A 26,221-nucleotide genomic window follows, 5' to 3' on the forward strand; every position below is an offset into this window, starting at 1 on the left:
AGTCTTTGACTTAAGTAAGGCTGCGGATATGGATTCTTTTAGTATTCCAGTAATCTATCACGGGGGTTCTCAAGCTTTTTTTCACCAAGTAGCGCCTCAAAAAACATATATGATAATAATCAACATTAAAAAACAGTAGCATAGTAGGCCAAAGTATTCATTAAAAACAAGCAGAGGTTTTATTCAACAAATATTTAATATTTTTGTCCACTGATAATTACAGTTTGAACAGTGAAACAGTGAACAGGAGCATAAAACACTGTACTTTAATATGTGATTCTTTAACATACCACTAGATGGAGCCCAGTTTGAGAATCACAGATGTTTTGATTAATTTCTTTCATTATGCAAGTAATAGAATAAAACACATTTCATAACCTTAATGCTTAATTTAGGGGAAATAATTGCAAGAAAAGAAGTACCATATTTTCCGGACTATAAGGCGCACTTAAAAATGTTTTTTTCCCCTCAAAACTGGACTGTGCGCCCTATAACCCGGTGTGCCTAATGTACAGAATAATTCTGGCTTTCCTTACCGAGCTCGAAGCAATTTTATTTGGTACAAGGCGTAATGACAAGTGTGACCAGTATATGGCAGTCTTACATAAGAGATTAAAAACAGTTGCATAGTAGGCCAAAGTATTCATTAAAAACAAGCAGAGGTTTTATTCAACAAATATTTAATATTTTTGTCCACTGATAATTACAGTTTGAACAGTAAAACAGTGAATAGGAGCATAAAACACTGTACTTTAATATGTGATTCTTTAACATAGCACTAGATGGAGCCCAGTTTGAGAATCACAGATGTATTGATTAGTTTCTTTCATTATTCAAGTAATAGAATAAAACATATTTCAAAACCTTAATGCTTATTTTAGGGAAAATAATTTAAAGGAAAAAAAAGTACCGTATTTTCCAGACTATAAGGCGCACCTAAAAATATTTTTTCCCCCTCAAAACTCGACTGTGTGCCCTATAATCCGGTGCGCCTAATGTACAGAATAATTCTGGCTTTCCTTACCGAGCTCGAAGCTATTTTATTTAGTACATGTTGTATAATGAGTGTGACCAGTAGATGGCAGTCAAACATAAGAGATACGTGTAGACTGCACTATGATGGCAATATGACATTTTATATTTTCCATTGAAATTAAAAAAACATTACACATAAATCTTTCAAAATGTTTTAGTCCGACTTTGGTAAGCTAGCACCGCTTGATGGATTCTACTATGCTTCAACATAAAAGTATTATTTTGGTGTGTATATAAGGTAAGACATACTGTATTATGTGACGTTTTATTTTGCAACATTGTGCCGAAGCAACTTTTCTTACCTTCTGGTACCGTCTGATCGGTGTTTGAGATCTGCATAAATCCTGAAAAATTGCGCGAGTCCGCCTTTGTAGTCCTTGTCCATACCTTAAAGAAAAAGAAGAAGCTTATCGACTATCTTTTTGTTGTGTGACGTTCATCCTCAGCTGTTGCCATTTCTAATGTAAAGTAGTGTAAAGTTCTTACTTATATCGGTCTGTAAACTCTCCGTGAAAGCGCTAAAACATACCGGTATAGTGAGTTTACATTATTCACCCAAGGAACTTTAGTTATTAGAGACTTTTTCATGGGACACATTTTCGGCATCGTGGTTTCCGGATGAGGAAATGCGGCTCCGTTATTGACTTAAGTAAAGTCTGAATGTCATTAAAACAGTTAGCTCCAACTTTTGACACTTCTTCCACTCCCGTCCTTGCACGCTACACCGCTACAACAAAGATAACGGGGACAAGACGCTGTCGAAGCTGAGCCACGTAAATAAGACCGCCCACAAAACGACGCATTCGGAAGTGACTGTCAGCTGGGTTGCAGATGATGTCTGTTTTTCTTCTAGCACAGTTGGAGCGTAGCATTTAAAACCGGGGAGAGTTTGAGCAGAAAACGCCGTATTGCCGTTGAACTCGCCCAGTTTGAGGCAGCCCCAAACGGCCCACAAACTACTACATAACAGATGTAACTCGTTAAATAGTCCTACACCCCAGTTTACTGGCTACCACACCGCGATATGAACGGCTGAAAATTTGGGATCCATGGCACAAATGTGTTATATAGATTACCGTATTTCCTTGAATTGCCGCCGGGGCGCTAATTAATTTAAAACCTCTTCTCACTCCGGCGTTTACCAAAAGCATGCGGTAAATTTAGGCCTGCGCTTACAAATTTGAGTGTGATGTAAGGATACCATCATGAAAAGCACATTCGATACAAAAAAACGTTATTATGGTCTTACGTTTACTTATAATTGAAGTCCATGCGGATCTCCTTCTGATCAAAAGCATCGATAACTTGTCTATAGAAGTCTTCCTTATCTTTCTTCAGTTTTAAAAGTCTCTCTGTCTCCTTTATTACCTCCTACTTCGATTGAAAGTCCAGTTTAGAAAACTGTTTTCTTTTAGATATGTCATCCCCCATGTTAAAAGTGCAAGCGAGAGGAAAAAATAAACGATCGCTGCTTGTTGTCACTTCTTCTGCAGCCGAGTTGTCGCAAGAAGGATCACTAGCGCCCTCTACCACCAGGAGGCGGGAGTCTTTTAATGACTCATATTTGACACACGCAGCTATGGTATATTAATAAAGCATAGCTGCTTACTGTTCTTTTTAGCATATTCAATAGCTTGGACCTTGAATTCTACTGAATAGCTCTTAATCTACTTCCCTTTATGCGATTTCAAGTTATTGAAATCAGCCTCCTCTATTTTGAAAATGATGACGGGGGAAGTGTCACTCGTGACGTGACGAGTTTGACCCGGCTTTTCTTGGAAAATTGCAACTGAGTAAAATTCCAACTCTCATCATAATATTGCACACATGTTCAGTTACTCTTGTAAAATTTTGACTTGCGTTGGGTGAAACGATGACTTTTATTACGATACTGCCAAAATTCCAAGTTTTTCCCGTAAAATTATTACTTAATGTGAAATTATTACTTTTTATGTAAAATTATTACTTTATGCACAATTGTGACATTTGTCATATACAATTGTGACTTTTATCACAATGTTAGACATTTTTTGTTATTGTAAAATTGTGATTTTTTTTTTTTTTAATAAAGTGATGACTTTTGTCATAATTTTGCCAAGTAAAAATGCCGATTATTATTATAATGCCCAAAAAAAATGTACATTTTCTCATTAAATTGTCACTTTTGTCGAGTAAAATTACAAAAAAAATGAGTTTGACCCGGCGGAAATTCTAGACATGCGCTAATAAAAATAATATTTTGCGAAACGAGTTTGACCCGGCAGTAATTCTAGGCAGGCGCATATTATATACCCGGCGGCAATTCAAGGAAACACGGTATCAGTTATTGGGTCATGATTGAAAGGACAAGATCACATACAGGAAGGTACAGACAGGTTTTGGAGCAACATATGTTGCCATCCGAGCAACGTTACTATGGACGCCCCTGCTTATTTCAGCAAGACAATCCCAAGTCCTATGTTACAACAGCGTAGCTTCATAGTAAAAGAGTGCGGGTACTAGACTGGCCTACCTTTAGACCAGACCTGTCTCCTTTTGAAAATGTGTGACGGATTATGAAGCCTAAAATACCACAACGGAGACCTCGTACAAGCAAGAATGAGAAATAATTACACCTAAAAAGCCTCAAAAATTGGTCTCCTCGGTTCCCAAACGTTAACTGAGTGTTGTTAAAAGGAAAGGCCATGTAACACAGTGGTAAAAATGCCCCTGTGGCAACTTTTTTGCAATTTTTTGCAACATTAAATATCTTGTCTTTGCAGTCTATTCAATTGAATATAAGTTGAAAAGGATTTGCAAATCCTTGGATTCTATTTTTATTTACCATTTACACAACGTGCCAACTTCACTGGTTTTGGGGTTTGTAAATAATGCATGAATGAATAAGGACTAGTCTTTGCTATCCTATTTAAATTCTCATTGTTAGAATAACACGTGTATTTGCTGAATGCAGGGAACATGCAGACCCAGATATGTAAGAAAAAAGTCCTCCGTCTGATGTGTCCCAACATTCCAGCTTTTAAATTGAGATCTTGTTCTAACCACACGCTACAAAGCAAACAGGGAGAGATGTTTAATCTGACGTTCTGAAGGCATGCTTCTGCGGCCACGAAAACAAAAATCGACTGAGGGAGAACACTAAATCAACCAGCAAAAAAAAAAAAAAAAAAAAAGGGTTCGGTGTTGACAGAGGTTTGTACTCCCTTTGCTGGACCGCGGCTGTCCAAAATGCAAAAATAACATCTTGGAAAAACATGCAATGTCGCACTCATCTTTTTTTCTTCCTATACAATAACTTGAAAGTGGAGTTGTTTGAATTCGACCTTTCCTCTATTTTCTATTTTAATGCTAACATCCCAATGTTATTTTTTTGCTCCCCTCAGTCTAATTCTTCTTCTTTATGCATTTCTTCACATTCGACTCGTAGGCAATTATTTTGACTCAGGGGTCCAAATTTAGAGAAAAAAATGTGTCTGGGGGCCGATATATCTGATTTTTAGGAACACTAACAAAACCTCAATATCTAATTGAATGCTAGAAACGTTATGACAAAAAAACAAAACTGATTTTTTTTTTTTTACTTAAACACCCAGAATGTACATTAAAATAAAGAATGTGGGATTTACAATATTAACTATGAACGATAAAACACTGAATATTGACAACATATAAACATCACACCCCCTCTCCTTTAACATATTTTACAATCAAGTAACAAAAATGCAACAAACAGCCAAATATGAACGTGAAGTGTAAAAAAACCCCCACAACTTTTGACTTATCGTTTTCTTTTAAAAGTCAAAACATGACCAAATTGCAATTTTCCCGTATATCCGATTTTTAGGAACACTAATACATACCTCAGAATAATATCCGATTGGATGCTAAAAACGTTACGACAGACCGACTTAAAAACAGAATTGTACTTTGTTTTACTGAATGAGACACCCAGAATGTACATGAAAATAAAGAATGTGGGATTTACAATATTAACTATGAACGATAAAACACTGAATATTGACAACATATGAAAGTCACACCCCCTCTCCATCCACATTTTACAATCAAGCAAAACGCAACAAAATAGCAACAAACAGCCAAATATGAACGTAAAGTGTATAACTGATTTTTAGGAACAATAATACAAAACGTCAGAATAACGTCTGATTGAATGCTAAAAAATTACGACGGACCGCATTAACTCTAAGGGCTTAGTGACCACATGCTTACACTACTGACTTAGGGTCTTATGGCCTCTTATGTGGACACTTATACTGCCATCTCGTGGTGTCAGAAGAGTATAACATACAATGGAATTTGGAAAAAAAAAAGTATAAAAATAAGAATTAGCATGTCACTAAACATGAAGTACACATTTGTGTACTTATGGACTAAGTACATCATATCAAAAGATGATTCTTAGTATTTATTCTAATTAGGGTCCAATAAGGCCAAATATCAATAATAAGTAAAAAAAAAAAAAAAAAAAAAAAACATGTACACAAACAGCTTGGGCCTTAAAGAGGTTAAAAAACGAATTTTTATTTTTTTTACTGAATGAGACACCCAGAATGTACATGAAAATAAAGAATGTGGGATTTACAATATTAACTATGAACGATAAAACACTGAATATTGACAACATATGAAAGTCACACCCCCTCTCCATCCACATTTTACAATCAAGCAAAACGCAACAAAATAGCAACAAACAGCCAAATATGAACGTAAAGTGTATAACTGATTTTTAGGAACAATAATACAAAACGTCAGAATAATGTCTGATTGAATGCTAAAAAATTACGACAGACCGCATTAACTCTAAGAGGTTAAAAAACAAATTTTTATTTTTTTTACTGAATGAGACACCCAGAATGTACATGAAAATAAAGAATGTGGGTTTTATAATATTTACTATGAACAGTAAAACACTGAATATTGACAACATATGAACATCACACCCCTTCTCGATCGACATATTTTATAATCAAGCAACAAAAATGCAACAAACAGCCAAATATGAACGTGAAGTGTAAAAAACAACAACTTTCGACTTATCGTTTTCTTTTAAAAGTCAAAAAATGACCAAATTGCAATTTTCCTATATACTATGTGTCTGGGGGCCGGTATATCTGATTTTTAGGAACACTAATACAAAACCTCAGAATAATATCCGATTTGATGTTAAAAACGTTACGACAGACCGCCTTAAAAACAGAATTTTACTTTGTTTTACTGAATGAGACACCCAGAATGTACATAGAAATAAAGAATGTCGGTTTTACATTAACTATGAACGATAAAACACTGAATATTGACAACATATGAACATCACACCCCTTCTCCATTGACATATTTTACAATAAAGCAAAAAAAAAATGCAACAAAACAGCCAAATATAAACATGAAGTGTAAAAAAAACAAAAAACTTTCGACTTATCGTTTTCTTTAAAAAGTCAAAACATGACCAAATTGCAATTTTCCTACATAATATGTGTCTGGGGGCCGGTATATCTGATTTTTAGGAACACTAATAAAAAACCGCACAATAATATCCGATTGGATGTTAAAAACGTTACGACAGACCGACTTAAAAACAGAATTTTACTTTGTTTTACTGAATGAGACACCCAGAATGTACATGAAAATAAAGAATGTCGGTTTTACATTAACTATGAACGATAAAACACTGAATAATGACAACATATGAACATCACACCCCCTCTCCATTGACATATTTTACAATGAAGAAAAAAAAATGCAACAAACAGCCAAATATAAACATAAAGTGTAAAAAAAAAAAAAACTTTCGACTTATCGTTTTCTTTAAAAACTCAAAATATGACCAAATTGCAATTTTCCTATATACTATGTGTCTGGGGGCCGGTATATCTGATTTTTAGGAAGACTAATACAAAATCTCACAATAATATCCGATTGGATGTTAAAAACATTACAACAGACCGACTTAAAAACAGAATTTTACTTTGTTTTGCTGAATGAGACACTCAGAATGCACATAGAAATAAAGAATGTCGGTTTTACATTATTTATGAACGATAAAACACTGAATAATGACAACATATGAACATCACACCCCCTCTCCTTTAACATAATTTACAATGAAGCAAAAAAAAATGCAACAAACAGCCAAATATGAAAGTGAAGTCTAAAAAAAACACAAATTTTGACTTATCATTTTCTTTTAAAAGTCAAAACATGACCAAATTGCAATTTTCCTACATACTATGTTTCTGGGGGCCGGTATATCTGATTTTTAGGAACACTAATACAAAACCTCACAATAATGTCTGATTGAATGTTAAAAACGTTTTGACAGACCACCTTAAAAAAAAAAAAAAAAAAAAAAAAATTACTGAATGAGACACCCAGAATGTACATGAAAATAAAGAATTTGAGGTTTACAATATTCACTATGAACGATAAAACACTGAATATCAATGTCACACCCCCTTCTCCATCGACATATTTTACATTTACGCAACAAAAATGCAACAAACAGCCAAATATGAACGCCATGGGTAAACCAAAAAAAAACCACCTACAATCTGATACATCTGATAGATTACTAAACTTTAGAACTTTGCTGTAAAAATATCCTTTTCGCGTCCGTCCCTGACACCCGCATTTCAGGCTGGCCGCCATGGAAACACTGTGGAAACGCTCCACACCCACGCTGCTTGGTCCCTCGTCTGAGCTGCTGTGACTTAGATGACCATAGTAACTAAATAGATTACCATAGTAACTAATTACATTACCATAGTAACTAGTATATCATGCAAAAGCGCAGATTCCAACCATTGAAATACTTTGTATAGTTCATGACTTATGGTGATTAGAAAACATCACTGCACATCATGATGGCAGCTAAAGTTTCCATCTTTATGGTCTAAAAAAAATATTTGGGAATGTCCAGCGGGCCTCATGTGGCCCCCGGGCCTTAATTTGCCCAGGTCTGGCCTAGCGTTTACACTGGCGGGGTCTCACATCAACATTCAGTGTAAAGGCCTACTAAAATTTGATTTTCTTATTCAAACGGGGATAGCAGGTCCATTCTATGTGTCATACTTGATCATTTCGCGATATTGCCATATTTTTGCTGAAAGGATTTAGTAGAGAACATCGACGATAAAGTTTGCAACTTCTGGTCGCTAATAAAAAAGCCTTGCCTTTACCAGAAGTAGCAGACGATGTGCGCGTGACGTCACGGGTTGTGGAGCTCCTCCCATCCTCACATTGTTTATAATCCTGGCCAGCAGCAGCAAGAGCTATCCTGAGAGCGAGCATGAAAGATTCGTGGATGAGGAAAGTTAGAGTGAGGCACTAAAAAAGAAAAAAAAAAAGAAAAAGCGACGGCTCCGGGCGGCAGCTTTGGTAGCGTTTCAGATGTAATTAGACACATTTACTAGGATAATTCTGGAAAATCCCTTTTGTGTGAGGACTCTTCTTCGGCATGGTGTTGTTTTCCCGTGGATGCGTCGAAGCAGAACACAGCAAAGGTAAGATATAAAGGTATTTATTTAATAACAAAAGGCTAGGAACAAAAACACTGGTGTAAAGAGAAAGGATAAAACACTAGGAAACTAAAACTTGGCACGAGAGCACAAACGAGAAAACAAATCATCAGTGTGAAAACTGGAATAAACAAGTAGCATAGCATGAGCGCTAGCGAGAAAATACATACCATAGAAAGATGAGAGTCGTCACTGTAGCACGTAGGCAAATTAGGATCCGAGAATGAGTGAACTGAAAAGGCGAGCTTAAATAAGGAAGTAAGCAACAGTGACAGGTGTGCAGGGACCGTGATTGTAGCAGGTGAACTAATGAACTACCACGGTGACGGATTAAACAGGAAATAAAGACAACAAACAGGGTGATACAAAAATGCAACAATAAACCATAATATGGGAAGACCGGAGTGCGGATCTTCACATTATGTGCTTATTGTTTTAATAGTGTTTTAGTGAGATTCCAAAGTCATACCTGAAAGTCGAATAACTGCGGTGAACGCCAGTGTCTCAGAGAGAAGCTAATGAAGGAGCCAAGATCACAGATGCCTTTTTAACAGCTACAGGAGGAGGTCCCATAATCCACTGAAGTCTCCGGTAAGAGCTGACTTAATACCACAATTTTCCCCATCCAAAAACTTGCTGGTTGACATAAATAAATGATAAATGTATAGCGCTTTTCTACCTTCAAGGTACTCAAAGCGCTTTGACACTACTTCCACATTTACCCATTCACACACACTGATGGAGGGAGCTGCCATGCAAGGCGCCAACCAGCACCCATCAGGAGCAAGGGTGAATTGTCTTGCTCAGGACACAACGGACATGACGAGGTTGGTACTAGGTGGGATTTGAACCAGGGACCCACGGGTTGCGCACGGCCACTCTCAAACTGCGCCACGCCGTCCCAAACAGAAAACGAAATATATCGAAATATATCTTACCGCTACGCTGCAGTGACACGGCACGAAACGACAATACGGAAGTGACATCGACAATAATCCAGCACTGACTGGATGGGAAAGATAGGTCTAAATAGGAGCGGGCTGATTGACACCAGGTGCGGTCAGGTGCCGATCATCCGCAGCTGAAGGGACACAGCACTCAGGGAAAAAGACAGGAAACAGACAAAATAAGAGCGCTGACGGGAACTAAAGACAGGAAATACTCCACACACACAGGAAAAACTAAAACACAAAAAAACTGTCTGGGGATGTCATCACATTCACACACTGATGGAGGGAGCTGCCATGCAAGGCGCTAACCAGCACCCATCAGGAGCAATTGTGAAGTGTCTTGCTCAGGACACAACGGACGTGACGAGGTTGGTACTAGGTGGGATTTGAACCAGGGACCCTCGGGTTGCGCACGGCCACTCTCCCACTGCGCCACGCCGTCCCTAATAGAGAAACATGTTCGCTTGACCGCTCCGTGTTAAAGCTTCGCAACAAAGAGAAACGCCGGCTGTGTCTCGGTTGCTAAAGGCAGCCGCAATCCACCGCTTTCCACCAACAGCATTCTTCTTTGATGTCTCAGTTCAGTTCAGTTCAGTTCAGTTTATTTTCAGTCTAACAAAAACATATTCAAACATAGATCACGATTCAAAAATGAATAACATGACTGAAACAGGCAGAAGCAAAAAAGCTTATATGCCCAACATAAATGTTTTACATTCAATTAAGTTACCTTTTCTAATAATTCTGCAACACAAAAAGAAATATAGTCATTCAGCATCCACATTCAGGCTGCCCCCAACAAATAATACAAAAATATGTACCTACACACATACACTTTTCTGTAAATAGATAAACATACATGCCTTCTAAATACAACATTTAACCAAACAAACATACATTTCTAGTTCACATAACTTTTTAAAATACATTGTGACATGTTCTTTTTGAAATTAAATACTGAGTCACTCATTTTTGTTTCTTTACCAACAGAATTCCACAAATTAACACCGAGAACAGATAAACATCTACGTTTAACAACTAGTCTTGCTTTTGGTCAAATAAACTTAGATTCATCTCTTAGATTGTATTTGCTGGTCTGTAGAGAGAAGTATTTTTGAATTCCTTCTGGAAGAGTATTTATTTTTGCTTTGAACATTATCTGTGTTATTTTATAATAAACAATATCTTGAAATTTCATAAGTTTTGATTTGACAAATAACGGATGGGTATGGTCATAATATCCTGCTTTGTTTATTAGCCGTACAGCTTTTTTTTGCAGCAAAACAATATCATTAGTTATGGTTTTAAAAGTCTCCATTATTAAATGAAACAAATTGCAAAAGATTCAGCAACACAGACGTCCAACATACTGCGTAATTATGCGATGAGAAGAGACGACTTTTAGCCGTGTGTGTGGTGCTGGGCTAAAATGTCCGCCACAACCCGAGACGTCATCATTCCGCGACGGTTTCAACAAGAAACTCCGCGGGAAATTTTCAAATTGTAATTTAGTAAACTAAAAAGGCCGTATTGGCATGTGTTGCAATGTTAATATTTCATCATTGATATATAAACTATCAGACTGTGTGGTCCTGGCCTAGTGTTTATTTACACTGGCGGCGTCTCGCACCAACATTCAGTTTAATCCCGATGTTTGAAAAGGTATAAAAAACACAGCCACGAACGGGAAATATTTGCAAGACAAACGCAGACAAAGCGTGTGTGTGACTTCCCTCCCCGACGTCCCGTGGGACTCGCCGGCTTGTAGCAGTTGACTGCGAGTCTCCTATCATCTCTCCGAGTCGCACCCATGAATAATGGAAGAGCCCCCCCCCAGCGGAAGCCAACTCCGCCGTCTGAAATACTTTACGCACAGTTGTCTCACACGCAATGGCGTTGGGGAGTTGCACATTAATGCACTTCCTGCACCCGGATTCTGACACACGCCATCCTGTCGGGTCTAATTTATGCATCCCTGCTGCGTGTCGGACCGGGTTTGATCCAAACACACTCCAAGTCTAAAATGTAGCCTATTTATTTATACATTTTCCAACTCTAGCCTCAGTCATCCCCAGAAAATTATCATATTTTTTTGCACATGCCTGTGAATATTCCCGTTCATCCAGGTCCTTGCATCCAAGAATGGGAAAGAATTCCACTTTCAAAGCTTCAACAATTAGTTTCCTCAGTTCCCAAACATTTATTGAGTGTTGTTAAATATATATATATATATATATATATATATATATATATATATATATATATATAAAATGGGTATTTCTGTCTGTCAATCCGTCGTACATTTTTTTTTCTTTTTACGGAAGGTTTTTTTGTAGAGTAAATGATGAAAAAACGGTTTAAAAGAGGTGAAAACACACAAAAAAAAGGAAATTTTGAAACAACTTATAATCAATTTCGACTCTTTAAAATTCAAAATTCCATCCATCCATCCATCTTCTTCCGCTTATCCGAGGTCGGGTCGCGGGGGCAGCAGCCTAAGCAGGGAAGCCCAGTTTTCCTTCTCCCCAGCCACTTCGTCTAGCTCTTCCCGGGGGATCCCGAGGCGTTCCCAGGCCAGCCGGGAGACATAGTCTTCCCAACGTGTCCTGGGTCTTCCCCGTGGCCTCCTACCGGTTGGACGTGCCCTAAACACCTCCTTAGGGAGGCGTTCGGGTGGCATCCTGACCAGATGCCCGAAACACCTCATCTGGCTCCTCTCGATGTGGAGGAGCAGCGGCTTTACTTTGAGTTCCTCCCGGATGGCAGAGCTTCTCACCCTATCTCTAAGGGAGAGACCCAGACTCATTTCGGCCGCTTGTACCCGTGATCTTATCCTTTCGGTCATGACCCAAAGCTCATGACCATAGGTGAGGATGGGAACGTAGATTGACCGGTAAATTGAGAGCTTTGCCTTCCGGCTCAGCTCCTTCTTCACCACAACGGATCGGTACAGTGGTGAACATGCCCTTTCCCAACTACTTTGGCATGTGTTGCAGCCATGAAATTCTAAATTAATTTGCAAAAAAACAACAACAATTTTATGAGTTTGAACATCAAATATCTTGTCTTCTCCCTGAATCAATCTGGATGTTTCGCGTCTTTTCTAAACAGCTTCATCAATTCCAGCTCACAGACTTAATTAAACAGGGGGAGCCGTGGTCTGAGGGACCAAACTACAGTGCATCCGGAAAGTATTCACAGAGCTTCACTTTTTCCCCAAATTATGTTACAGCTTTATTCCAAAAATGGAATAAATCCATTTTTTGTCCTCAAAATTCTACACACAATACTCCATGACGACAATGGTAAAAAGGTATATGTACACTAGGGTAGTCTCGGGACCGGTGCCAAAAATGTATTTTGGTACTTTTCTAAATAAGACAAAAAAAAAATGGCAATCAATCCAATCCAATCCACTTTATTAATATAGCACATTTAAACAACAATAATGTGTCCAAAGTGCTGCACAGCCATGTTAAAAACAATATTACGCTCCACCAATGACTGAATAAATCAAAAAATAAATAAGAATAAAACCAATAAAAACAATATATAAACAAATATGATTAAAAACTATTTTAAAGGGTAAAATAAATTAAAACAGTAAAATAAAAATCAAAGGAGAGACAAAAAATGGCATTATAGGCTGTATTTTAACAAAAAAATCTTAGGGTACATTGTTGCAAATCGAAAAATTATTTTGTCTTTAAATATCAATCAATCAATCGTTCTTATGTAGCCCTAAATCAGGAGTGTCTCAAAAGGCTGCACAAGCCACAACGACGTCGTCGGCTCAGATCCCACATCAGGGCAAAGAAAAACTCAACCCAATGGGACAATGAGAAACCTTGGAGGGGACCGCAGATGTGGGGACCCCCCTATATAAAATTGTGAACATACTAGACAACGTGTCTTTTAGAAGTAAACAAGAAAAGGCTCCTAATTTAGCCGCTGACATATGCAGTAACATATTGTGTCATTTATCATTTGTATTATTTTGTCAAAATTATAAAGGACAAGCTGTAAAAACGGATTATTAATCCACTTGTTTGTTTACTGTTAATATCTGCTTATTTTCCCGTCTCAACATGTTCTATCTACACTTCTGTTAAAATGTAATAATCACTTATTCTTCTTTAATTTTGGATGATACCACAAATTTAGGTATTTAGCCGATACCAAGTAGTTAGAGGATACAATACATTGGTCATAATTTAAGTTTTTATGTCCAGGGATGCATTTCCTGAATTTATAAACATAATATGATCGAAAAAAGAAAAAACAGATTGTGACGATAACACATATTGATGTAATCATAGTAGTATCGACTAGATACGTGCCTGTACTTGGTATCATTACAGTGGATGTCCGGTGTGGATCCACCCATGGCGTTTGTTTATATTGTGTCTATTGTATCCTCGTCCTGTAGGGATTAAACTTGTACAAAAACTCACTTTATTTGTCGCCATGGAGACGAAGATTAGCGATTTAGAAGTAGCTAGCCGCATTAGCCGCTAGCTATTCATGTTTTAAACATCCTCTTGCCGAGCGGTATTTCAGTGGTATAGTTTAGCCTTTGTTATTTTTTTTTTAGGCAAAATGCATCCATTGCCCCTTTTCTGTCTACACACCGTGTCTGTTTGTATGTACTCTGTGATTATGCACAGCCGAACATGCTCCTCTGCTCGTAAAACCAGTTATGTGGTTAATGTGGACTTAAACAAGTTTAAAAAACGTATTCGGGTGTTACCATTTAGTGGTCAATTGTACGTAAAATGTGTACTTTGCTATGCAAATATATTAATAAACGTTTCAATCAATCAATCAATGTCGTGACGGCATGCCATCATGCCATAACATTTAAAAAAAAATGTTTTTTTTTTAAAAGGTTCCGTTTTTTCTAGAGGCAGTATAGTACTGTTTTTAATTCATTAGTACCGGTATACCATACACCCCCTAATATGTATATGTTGCTACTTTACATGCAGTCTGCTTTCGGCCCCTGGCCCTCAAGTCAAAAAGTTATATGCAGTATTAGCTACTGATTAGCATTGGAGATTTCAACACCTCACTGTTTGATGATCAAAACTACAGCTGAGATGTACGTTAAAATCAAAGCGCTGGAATTAAATAAGTACAAAAAAAAAAAAAAACGTTTTCTAAAACTCCACAAAAGACCTGCACCTTCAACTTACTGGCAAAGACTACTTCCAGGACAAATTGAAATGAATGCATACTTGCAAATTACACTTTTAAGTGTAAGAAAAAAAGATATACAGAGTGGAAAACAGTTATCCTAGTGTTAAATATACAGTAGAAAATATTTTATTATTGAACAAATTAGTAGATATTAGTAGAAATTAGTAGATATTGACTCCTCGGTTCAAAATGTGAATGCCACCCATCCCTACCAGTAACGCGCTACATTTACTCCGTTACATCTACTTGAGTAACTTTTGGGATGAATTGTACTTCTAAGAGTAGTTTCTATGCAACATACTTTTACTTTTACTTGAGTATATTTATAGAGAAGAAACGCTACTTTTACTCCGCTCCATTTATCTACAATCAGCTCGTTACTCGCTACTTTTTTTTTTTTTATCGATCTGTTAATGCACGCTTTGTTTGTTTTGATTTTGTCAGACACGCATTCAAAGTAGGAACTACGCATGCCTGCGTTTCACCAATCAAGTGCAGTCACTGGTGACGTTGGACCAATCAAAACAAAACCAGGCAGTCACGTGACCGTCACACGTCGAATCCGACCTAAAAAAGTTGACAAACTTATCGGGGTGTTACCATTTAGTGGTCAATTGTACGGAATATGTACTGTACTGTGCAATCTACTAATACAAGTTTCAATCAATCAATCAAAAGTGTAAAAGAAAAATTACAGTTTTTATTTCAACCGTACTTCCCGTCAAAAGCCTAAAGACTGATCGCACAGTTCCTGTCTTCACAATAAAAGTGCCACTCCATCCATAAGAGTCTCCGAAAGTGAGCAAGCTACGGAGTTTGCCGCCAATGTATTTCTTGTAAAGTGTATAAAAAGGAATATGGAAGCTGGACAAATAAGATGCCAAAAACCAACAACTTTCATGTGGTATTAGACAGAAAAGAGGAACTTTTTTTTCTCCTTCATTTGAAAATGTGGACATTATCAGCACTATACTGTCTGATTCCAATCAATGCAAGTCATCAGAATCAGGTAATACACCAACTTATATTCTTGTCTTCATGAAAGATAGGAATCTATATGTTAAACATGCATGTATATTCATTAAAACACCTTTAACATGTCAACAAAAATGGCAAAATAAATAACTATATTATATACTGTATATATATATGTGTGTGTATGTATATATGAGGTAGATCACCTCGACTTGGTCATTTATTAAGTAATTGATTAACGTCGAAAAACTTATTGGGGTGTTACCATTTAGTGGTCAATTGTACGGAATATGTACTGTACTGTGCAATCTACTAATAAAAGTTTCAATCAATCAATCAAAAGTGTAAAGGAAAAAAGACACTTTTTATTTCAACCGTACTTCCCGTCAAAAGCCTAAAGACTGATCGCACAGTTCCTGTCTTCACAATAAAAGCGCCGCTCCATCGCGCCTGCGCTAACAAAATAAGAGTCTCCGTAAACCAGCAAGCTACGGAGTTTGCCGCCAATGTATTTCTTGTAAAGTGTATAAAAACGAATATGGAAGCTGGACAAATAAGATGCCAAAAACCAACGACTTTCATGTGGTATTAGACAGAAAAGAGGAACTTTTTTTCTCCTCCATTTGAAAATGTGGACATTATCAGCACTAAACTGTCTGATTCCAATCAATGCCTGTCATCAGAATCAGGTAATACACCAACTTATATTCTTGTCTTCATGAAAGATAGGAATCTATATGTTAAACATGCGTGTATATTCATTAAAACACCTTTAACATGTCAACAAAAACGGCAAAATAAATAACTATAAATTATATACTGTATATATATATATATATATATATATGTCTTGATTGGATTATCCGGAGAATAGTGCTCGATACCGTGGTAGAGCGCAATATGTAGGTGTGGGAAAAAAATCACAAGACTACTTCATCTCTACAGATCTGTTTCATGAGGGGTTCCCTCAATCATCAGGAGATTTTAATGGAAGCATTCACATACAATGGTTTATATAGAGCACAGAGTGGGTGGGTACAAGCAGGCGTAGGGTGTGGTGATTGGCTCATGTGTTACCTAGGAGGTGTTTCCGCCTGTGGCGGCATGTTGAAATGATTTCACTGCGCTTGTTGAGGGATGATAGCTCTGGATGATATATAATAAACAGTTTCTCTTTTAAGCATAAGTTGCATCTTTTATTACCACTGTTGTAAGGTGTGCTGGATGCAAGAATTTGCCATGTTATTGAATATTCAACATTATTGTCTTTGAGGTTCCAAATGTGTTTGCTGAGTTCGGTAGAATTCTGCAAAGTCTGGTTTCTAAAGGAGGCGTTGTGATTATTCCATCTTGTTTTGAACGCTCCTTCGGTTAATCCTACGTACGTGTCGGATGTGTTAATGTCCTTGCGTATTACCTTTGCTTGGTAAACGACTGATGTCTGTAAGCACCTTCCGTTGAGAGGGCAATCAGGTTTCTTGCGACAGTTACATTCCTTATTGGTTTCAGAGTCGTTTAGTCTGGGGGTAGGCAGTCCTTTAGCAATTGCTTTGTTGTGGTTTGAAATGATTTGTTGCATGTTATTCATACAGCTGTAGCTCAATTTAATGTTGTTCTTGTTGAATATTTTTCTTAGGGTGTTGCCTTTGGGGAAGTGTTTGTCGATCAGAGTGAGGAACTTGCGGCCGATGTTGGTTGAGACGTCTTTGCTGAATGGCGGATTGTACCAGATGATGTTGTTTCGTTTTCTGCTCTTTTTTGGTTGGTTTCCTGGGGTGGGTTCATAGGTGAGGGTGAAGTTGTATCCGCTTTCATCAAGTGCTTTCTGGTACGGGGGGGTTGCTTGGTCGAATTCAGCTTTGCTGGATGACAGCATCGATAGCCTTTTATTAATTCCGGTAGGTATTCTTTTCGTGGTGGTGGGTGGGTGGTTGCTGTCGTGGTGCACGTATTGGAGTGTTGTGTTGGGTTTCGTGAATGGTTGGTAGCTGTTATTTCTCAGGTTGAAAGTGACGTCGAGGAAGTTGACGGTTTGCTTGTTGGCTTCAATCGTGATCCGTAGGCCGTTTTCTTTGAAGATTTGGCATATGCGCTTCTTGGTGTTCTCGCTGCTCCTTGGCGAGGCGCGGCACACTGCCAGTCCATCATCACGGTAAATACCAAGGTTCAGGTTGAGGCTAGCAAGCTGGGAGAGAAGGAAACTCCCAACGAGTTCGCACGTTTCTGCTCCGTCAAAACTCCCCATAGTAACGTCAAATGTTGAATTGTTCTTTTTTTGCCATGGTGTACTGTTGTGGATGAGTATGGAGTTCTTTGCGTGGATGATGATGTTTCTTTCGTTGCCTGTGATTGAGTCGTAGTCCGAGGCGAAGTTTAGTGCTTGGGTCAGTAGGTCTTGCGTGATGGAAGGGTAAAATTCTTCGATGTCGAAGGAGATAAAGTTGTGTTGTTGTTTGTCTTGGATGTTGTTGAACCATTTGATTACTGCTGCTGCATCACCAAATCATACAAAAAAGCGCAACCCAACACTTTACAGAACATCCACCTGGAAAACAAGCGGATCGCAACCGAACTGGACATTGAGGACAGGGTGGACGCCACAGCCAACAAAGAAGCCTTCATCACACTGAAGGACCACAAACCCAACTTCGCAAATAACCCAACATGCCGATTAATAAACCCAACTAAATCCGAAATAGGAAAAATCAGCAAAATAATCCTGGACAGAATCAACGCAAAAATCAAGGACAAAACACCACTCAACCAATGGAGAAATACAGCAGCAGTAATCAAATGGTTCAACAACATCCAAGACAAACAACAACACAACTTTATCTCCTTCGACATCGAAGAATTTTACCCTTCCATCACGCAAGACCTACTGACCCAAGCACTAAACTTCGCCTCGGACTACGACTCAATCACAGGCAACGAAAGAAACATCATCATCCACGCAAAGAACTCCATACTCATCCACAACAGTACACCATGGCAAAAAAAGAACAATTCAACATTTGACATTACTATGGGGAGTTTTGACGGAGCAGAAACGTGCGAACTCGTTGGGAGTTTCCTTCTCTCCCAGCTTGCTAGCCTCAACCTGAACCTTGGTATTTACCGTGATGATGGACTGGCAGTGTGCCGCGCCTCGCCAAGGAGCAGCGAGAACACCAAGAAGCGCATATGCCAAATCTTCAAAGAAAACGGCCTACGGATCACGATTGAAGCCAACAAGCAAACCGTCAACTTCCTCGACGTCACTTTCAACCTGAGAAATAACAGCTACCAACCATTCACGAAACCCAACACAACACTCCAATACGTGCACCACGACAGCAACCACCCACCCACCACCACGAAAAGAATACCTACCGGAATTAATAAAAGGCTATCGATGCTGTCATCCAGCAAAGCTGAATTCGACCAAGCAACCCCCCCGTACCAGAAAGCACTTGATGAAAGCGGATACAACTTCACCCTCACCTATGAACCCACCCCAGGAAACCAACCAAAAAAGAGCAGAAAACGAAACAACATCATCTGGTACAATCCGCCATTCAGCAAAGACGTCTCAACCAACATCGGCCGCAAGTTCCTCACTCTGATCGACAAACACTTCCCCAAAGGCAACACCCTAAGAAAAATATTCAACAAGAACAACATTAAATTGAGCTACAGCTGTATGAATAACATGCAACAAATCATTTCAAACCACAACAAAGCAATTGCTAAAGGACTGCCTACCCCCAGACTAAACGACTCTGAAACCAATAATGAATGTAACTGTCGCAAGAAACCTGATTGCCCTCTCAACGGAAGGTGCTTACAGACATCAGTCGTTTACCAAGCAAAGGTAATACGCAAGGACATTAACACATCCGACACGTACGTAGGATTAACCGAAGGAGCGTTCAAAACAAGATGGAATAATCACAACGCCTCCTTTAGAAACCAGACTTTGCAGAATTCTACCGAACTCAGCAAACACATTTGGAACCTCAAAGACAATAATGTTGAATATTCAATAACATGGCAAATTCTTGCATCCAGCACACCTTACAACAGTGGTAATAAAAGATGCAACTTATGCTTAAAAGAGAAACTGTTTATTATATATCATCCAGAGCTATCATCCCTCAACAAGCGCAGTGAAATCATTTCAACATGCCGCCACAGGCGGAAACACCTCCTAGGTAACACATGAGCCAATCACCACACCCTACGCCTGCTTGTACCCACCCACTCTGTGCTCTATATAAACCATTGTATGTGAATGCTTCCATTAAAATCTCCTGATGATTGAGGGAACCCCTCATGAAACAGATCTGTAGAGATGAAGTAGTCTTGTGATTTTTTTCCCACACCTACATATATATATATATATATACATATGTATATATATATATATGTATGTGTGTATGTATATATGAGGTAGATCACCTCGACTTGGTCATTTATTAAGTAATTGATTAACGTCGAAAAACTTATTGGGGTGTTACCATTTAGTGGTCAATTGTACGGAATATGTACTGTACTGTGCAATCTACTAATAAGACCGGCCTCGAAATCAGCGAGAGCTGCGTAGATGGCTCACCTGAGCCTTGTTATCTAATCACCTGTCACCCTGTTATAAGCAGCAGCCAGGAGGAGAGACGGGGTTGGAGTTGGGGCTGGGGCCAGAGCACGAGCGAGAATGAAAGAGAAAAATACAATTGCTGGAAAGCAACAGGGAGACTTATTGAAAAATAAAATAATAGTGTAACCCTGAAACGGGCTCTCATGTTTGTGCTTGGTGGTCTGAAGAACTCCCCAGGAGGACAAGCCCCACACACTAACCATTAATAAATAAATAACTTCTTAACGCAACTTCTTGAACAGGTGCGGTAGTAAATGGATGGATGGACTAAGAATGCATGAGAATGTTTTATGTTTTATGTTTTCGCCGAGTAACCATTAAATCTTTTAAAAAGAAGAACTAACTTTGTAGCGCCCCGGAAGAGTTACTGCTGCAAGGGGTTCTGGGTATTTCTTCTGTTGTGTTTGTGTTGTGTTACGGTGTGGATGGTCTCCCGAAATGTGTTTGTCATTCTCGGTGTTTGGATGGAAGAATCAGAAGGACGACACCGCAGCAATAAATCACACTCAGATCTTTTCAGTTTCTGGCCGATACTATTTAAAAAATAACGTCAAATAACGCAGTAACACATCATGTGAATAAAAAAAAATAGCGGGTTAGCCTACTAGTTACTGCCGAAAATAACAACGTAGCTTTGTAACGCATTAGTCCCAACACTGTTCAATATAGAGGCGACTTGTTTTGTTTGAACATTTTTACAATATTGTTTGTTTCCAACAGTATCTAAAAATGTTTGCGCCTTTACGGTACGTGTTTGACGCACTTTTTGGTTTTTTACTACCAGGCTTTTCTGCCTTATAGAAGTCATATTTTTAAAGGCCTACTGAAATGAGATGTTCTTATTTAAACGAGGATAGCAGGTCCATTCTATGTGTCATACTTGATCATTTCGCCATATTGCCATATTTTTGCTGGAAGGATTTAGTAGAGAACATCCATGATAAAGTTCATAACTTTTGGTCGCTAATAAAAAAGCTTTGGCTGTACCGGAAGTAGCAGACGATGTGCGCCTGACGTCACGGGTTGTGGAGCTCCTCACATCTGAACACTGTTTACAATCATGGCCACCAGCAGCGAGAGCGATTTGGACAGAAAAAGCCACAATTTCCCCATTAATTTGAGCGAGGATGAAAGATTCGTGGATGAGGAAAGTGAGAGTGAAGGACTAGAAAAAAGAAAAAAAAGACGAGGGCAGTGGGAGTGATTCCGATGTTATTAGACACATTTACTAGGATAAATCAGGACAATCCCATATCCCACTGCGTGGCGCAGTGGAAGAGTGGCCGTGCGCAACCCGAGGGTCCCTGGTTCAAATCCCACCTAGTACCAACCTCGTCACGTCCGTTGTGTCCTGAGCAAGACACTTCACCCTTGCTCCTGATGGGTGCTGGTTGGCGCCTTGCATGGCAGCTCCCTCCATCAGTGTGTGAATGTGATGACATCCCCAGACAGTTTGTTTGTGTTTTAGTTTTTCCTGTGTGTGTGGAGTATTTCCTGTCTTTAGTTCCTGTCAGCGCTCTTATTTTGTCTGTTTCGTGTCTTTCTCCCTGAGTGCTGTGTGCCTTCAGCTGAGGATGATCGGCACCTGGCCACACCTGGTGTCAATCAGCCCGCTCCTATTTAGACCTATCTTTCCCATCCAGTCAGTGCTGGATTATTGTCGATGTCACTTCCGTATTGTCGTTTCGTGCCGTGTCATTGCAGCGTAGCGGTAAGATATATTTCGTTTTCTGTTTGGGACGGCGTGGCGCAGTGGTAGAGTGGCCGTGCGCAACCCGAGGGTCCCTGGTTCAAATCCCACCTAGTACCAACCTCGTCACGTCCGTTGTGTCCTGAGCAAGACACTTCACCCTTGCTCCTGATGGGTGCTGGTTGGCGCCTTGCATGGCAGCTCCCTCCATCAGTGTGTGAATGTGTGTGTGAATGGGTAAATGTGGAAGTAGTGTCAAAGCGCTTTGAGTACCTTGAAGGTAGAGAAGCGCTATACAAGTACAACCCATTTATTTATTTATTTATATGTTTTGAACATTATTTTTAACACTTATTACACGTGGAATTATTCATTACCTATCACGTTAAGCAATGTCAGCTCGGATTTATCCGAGAGCCAGATGCAGTCATCAAAAGCCACATCTGGCTCTAGAGCCATAGGTTCCCTACCTCTGATTTACACAATGTGCAGACTTTACTGGTTTTGGGGGTTCGTACTTGTCGTCGAACACCCATTCAAGCGTTTCTTTACCCGCTTTTTTTCTCCCGACACTCCAGTTTGTCCGGCGCTTATCCCGGGCCAATCTTCCAAATATCCCCCTCGTGCGATAATATCACATAATCAGGTTGACCGTCGGCCCCCATTCGTGCAAATGTCTCATTAAAGACAACAAGGCGACTGACAAAGAAGCTCCGATTGGTCCCTTGAGATACTAGGTTTTTCTGTTGTATCTACGCGGTTATGTGGTAGTTGCTAGGTCCTGCCGTTCGCGTAACAGCTTACTTACGGAACAAATTACAACATTGCATACACTAATGTAAAGCATATCACCTAGGAACTCCAAAATTATTATCAGCTCAGTTTTGACCAAAATTGAGTTACTGGGTTTTGCCTTTGGACGGGAGAAGTCGCCACCTAATCGCAGATAGACAGACAACATTCACACTCACACACTAAGGCCAATTTAGTGTTGCCAATCAACCTATCCCCAGGTGCATGTTTTTGGAAGCAAGTGGATTAGACAAAGCAAGGAATTAAACAGACAGAATTAAACTCGGCTCAATTGAGGAGAGACGTCTGGACTGTACTCTTTGTCCAGTCGCACCACGCTCTGACGAAAGATTTGTACGCCACCTCTTTTATTTGGACTTTCCCTGATTACATGGCAACAGCTGTTTCTAAAGGAAGGGGGTCGTAAACAGTTCAAAGAAAAGCTCGCCTGGATGGAGGGGAGTCTGGTCCTGCTTCCTCTCCGCTTTGTAGTTCTCGGGTCAAGACAACATCTTTCTGTTGATTATAATACAAAGAAACAGAACATCTTCATGTTGCTTCCCATCCTACACAGTGGAGTTCTACAACCATTTCAGTTGCGGTAGTAAATGGATGGATGGACTATGAATGCATGGGAATGTTTAATCTTTTGAACATTATTTTTAACACTTATTACACGTGGAATTATTCATTACCTATCATGTTAAGCAATGTCAGCTCAGATTTGTCCGAGAGCCAGATGCAGTCATCAAAAGAGCCACATCTGGCTCTAGAGCCATAGGTTCCCTACCTCTGATTTACACAATGTGCAGACTTTACTGGTTTTGGGGGTTTGTACTTGTCGTCGAACACCCATTCAAGCGTTTCTTTACCCGCTTTTTTTCTCCCGACACTCCAGTTTGTCCGGCGCTTATCGCGTTTCATCGAAAAGTGGATTTGACGCCTCAGGACTCTCGCACCAGTGTGATCAACCACTTAATGGGTGTCCATTCAGGGTCTTAATCGGGCCCTCTGTCAACCCTGGCTGACATGGGCCGGATCATAGCAGGAAGGCCCTCCGGCAAACTCGCTGGCTTTTGTCCGGGACAAATGGAGCGGAAAGGCTTGGACAATGGCAATGCAGTTCATGGCGGGCCGTGAGGGGAGGTTTGGCGCTGATGGAGGAGGACGGGGATAGGGCGAGACGTGTCTGATTCCTTATGCAGTTAAAGCGGAACATTATCACAATTTCAAAAAGGGTTAAAAACCAGAAAAATCAGTTCCCAGTGGCTTGTTTTATTTTTCGAAGTTTTTTTCAACATTTTACACCTCCCGGAATATCCCTAAAAAAAGCTTTAAAGTTCTTGATTTTCGCTATTTGCGGTGCGGACTGTCCATTTCCCTGTGACGTCATACAGGGCTGCCGATACAAACAACATGGCGGTTACCACAGCAAGATGTAGCGACATTAGCTCGGATTCAGACACGGATTTAGGCGGTTTAAGCGATTCAACAGATTACGCGTGTGTTGAAACAGATGGTCGGAGTATGGAGGCAGAGAGCCAAAACGAAATTGAAGAAGAAACTGAAGCTATTGAGCGAATAGCTATTGACGCTATTCCGCCATAGCGTGGGTGTACCTAATGAAGTGGCCCATAGCATGGCTGCCTTATTAGCATCGCCGGTAAAATGTGCGGACCAAACGATCAGGACTTTCGCATCTTGTGACACTGGAGCAACTTAAACCCGTCGATTGGTAAGTGTTTGTTTCGCAATAAATGTGGGTATCTAGTTTCAAATGTAAATACAGCTAGCGTAAATAGCATTTTAGCATCGATTAGCGTAGCATGTTAGCATCGATTAGCTGGCAGTCATGCTGCTACCAAATATGTCTGATTGGCACATAAGTCAACAACATCAACAAAACTCACCTTTGTGATTTCGTCGACTTAATCGTTGCAAATGCATCTGCAGGTTATCCATACATCTCTGTGCCATGTCTGTCTTAGCATCGCCGGTAAAATGTGGAGACACTCCGGTACATTCAATGGGGGTCTGGCGGAAAATTTCTTGCCAGTGGTGCAACTTGAATCCCTCCCTGTTAGTGCTGTTGCACCCTCCGACAAAACACCGACGAGGCATGATGTCTCCAAGGTTCCAAAAAATAGTCGAAAAAACGGAAAATAACAGAGCTGAGTCCCGGTGTTTGTAATGTGTTGAAAATGAAAATGGCGGGTGTGTTAGCTCGGTGACGTCATGTTCTGACGTCATCGCTACGAGACCGATAAACAGAAAGGCGTTTAATTCGCCAAAATTCACCCATTTAGAGTTCGGAAATCGGTTAAAAAAATATATGGTCTTTTTTCTGCAACATCAAGGTATATATTGACGCTTACATAGGTTTGGTGATAATGTTCCCCTTTAAGGAACAGGAAGTCGGCGTCCTGCTTTTCACTTTTGTTGACATAATCTGACAGCATCGACTTGACCCTTCCACTCCCCTGTAATCATGGTTTAGTTTAGTAAGCAAATAGATTTATACCTGTCTTAATTTTAGTGTTTGACATTTTTAATTTGTGCGGGGTAATGAAGTAAGGAGAAAACTCAGTACTGCGATGTTTATAGTAGAGATGTCCAATGATGGCTTTTTTGCCAATATCCGATATTGTCCAACTTTTAATCACCGATTCCGATGTATACAGTCGTGGAAGTAAAACAATACACCTAATTTTGTTGTGATGCCCCGCTGGATGCATTAAACAATGTAACGAGGTTTTCCAAAATAAATCGACTCAATTTATGGAAAAAAAAATGCAGAAGAGTTAGTGCTGCAAGAGGTTCCGGGTGTTTGTTCTGTTGTGTTACGGTGCGGATGTTCTCCCGAAATGTGTTTGTCATTCTTGTTTTGGTGTGGGTTCACAGTGTGGCGCATATTTGTAACAGTGTTAAAGTTGTTTATACGGCCACCCTCAGTGTGACCTGTATGGCTGTTGACCGTGTGAAAAGCCGTAGATATTATGTGACTGGGCAAGCAAGGTTTATTGGCGCTCTGTATTTCTCCCTACATCCGTGTACCACTCTGTACAGCGGCGTTTTAAAAAGTCATACATTTTACTTTTTTAAACAGATACCGATAATTTCCGATATTACATTTTAACGCGTTTATCGGCCGATAATATCGTCAGTCTGATATTATCGGACATCTGTAGTTAATAGTCTGTGTTTCATTAGTTTGGTGATTTTTTTAACATTTTAATTTCAATATATAATTTGTTATCACTACTTTTGTATGTCTGGCAGAATAGATAGAGTAGGTCCAATAACACTAAATGACCATATATGTTTTTTTTCTTCCACTAAACTCTAATACCGTTTTTTCCGGGCCATAGGGCGCATAGGATTATAAGGCGCACTGCAGATGTATGGTTTA

The 26,221-nt window shown here is 39.4% G+C and overlaps 1 protein-coding gene and 1 long non-coding RNA gene across 2 annotated transcripts in view; one reads left to right on the plus strand and one right to left on the minus strand.

Annotated features, from left to right (window-relative positions):
• The window catches only part of ext1c (exostoses (multiple) 1c), a 296,260-nt gene that overhangs the window by 72,181 nt on the left and 197,858 nt on the right, over nt 1-26,221 (plus strand). The gene's annotated exons all lie outside the window — the stretch shown is intronic.
• The window catches only part of LOC133539636 (uncharacterized), a 148,309-nt gene continuing 123,425 nt past the window's right edge, over nt 1,338-26,221 (minus strand). Inside the window, exon 4 of the long non-coding RNA XR_009803456.1 lies at nt 1,338-1,422. This is a non-coding gene — a long non-coding RNA (uncharacterized LOC133539636). The remainder of the gene's footprint in view (nt 1,423-26,221) is intronic.

The sequence above is a fragment of the Nerophis ophidion genome, linkage group LG21 (genome assembly GCF_033978795.1).
Source record: "Nerophis ophidion isolate RoL-2023_Sa linkage group LG21, RoL_Noph_v1.0, whole genome shotgun sequence".
Classification (NCBI taxonomy): domain Eukaryota; kingdom Metazoa; phylum Chordata; class Actinopteri; order Syngnathiformes; family Syngnathidae; genus Nerophis; species Nerophis ophidion.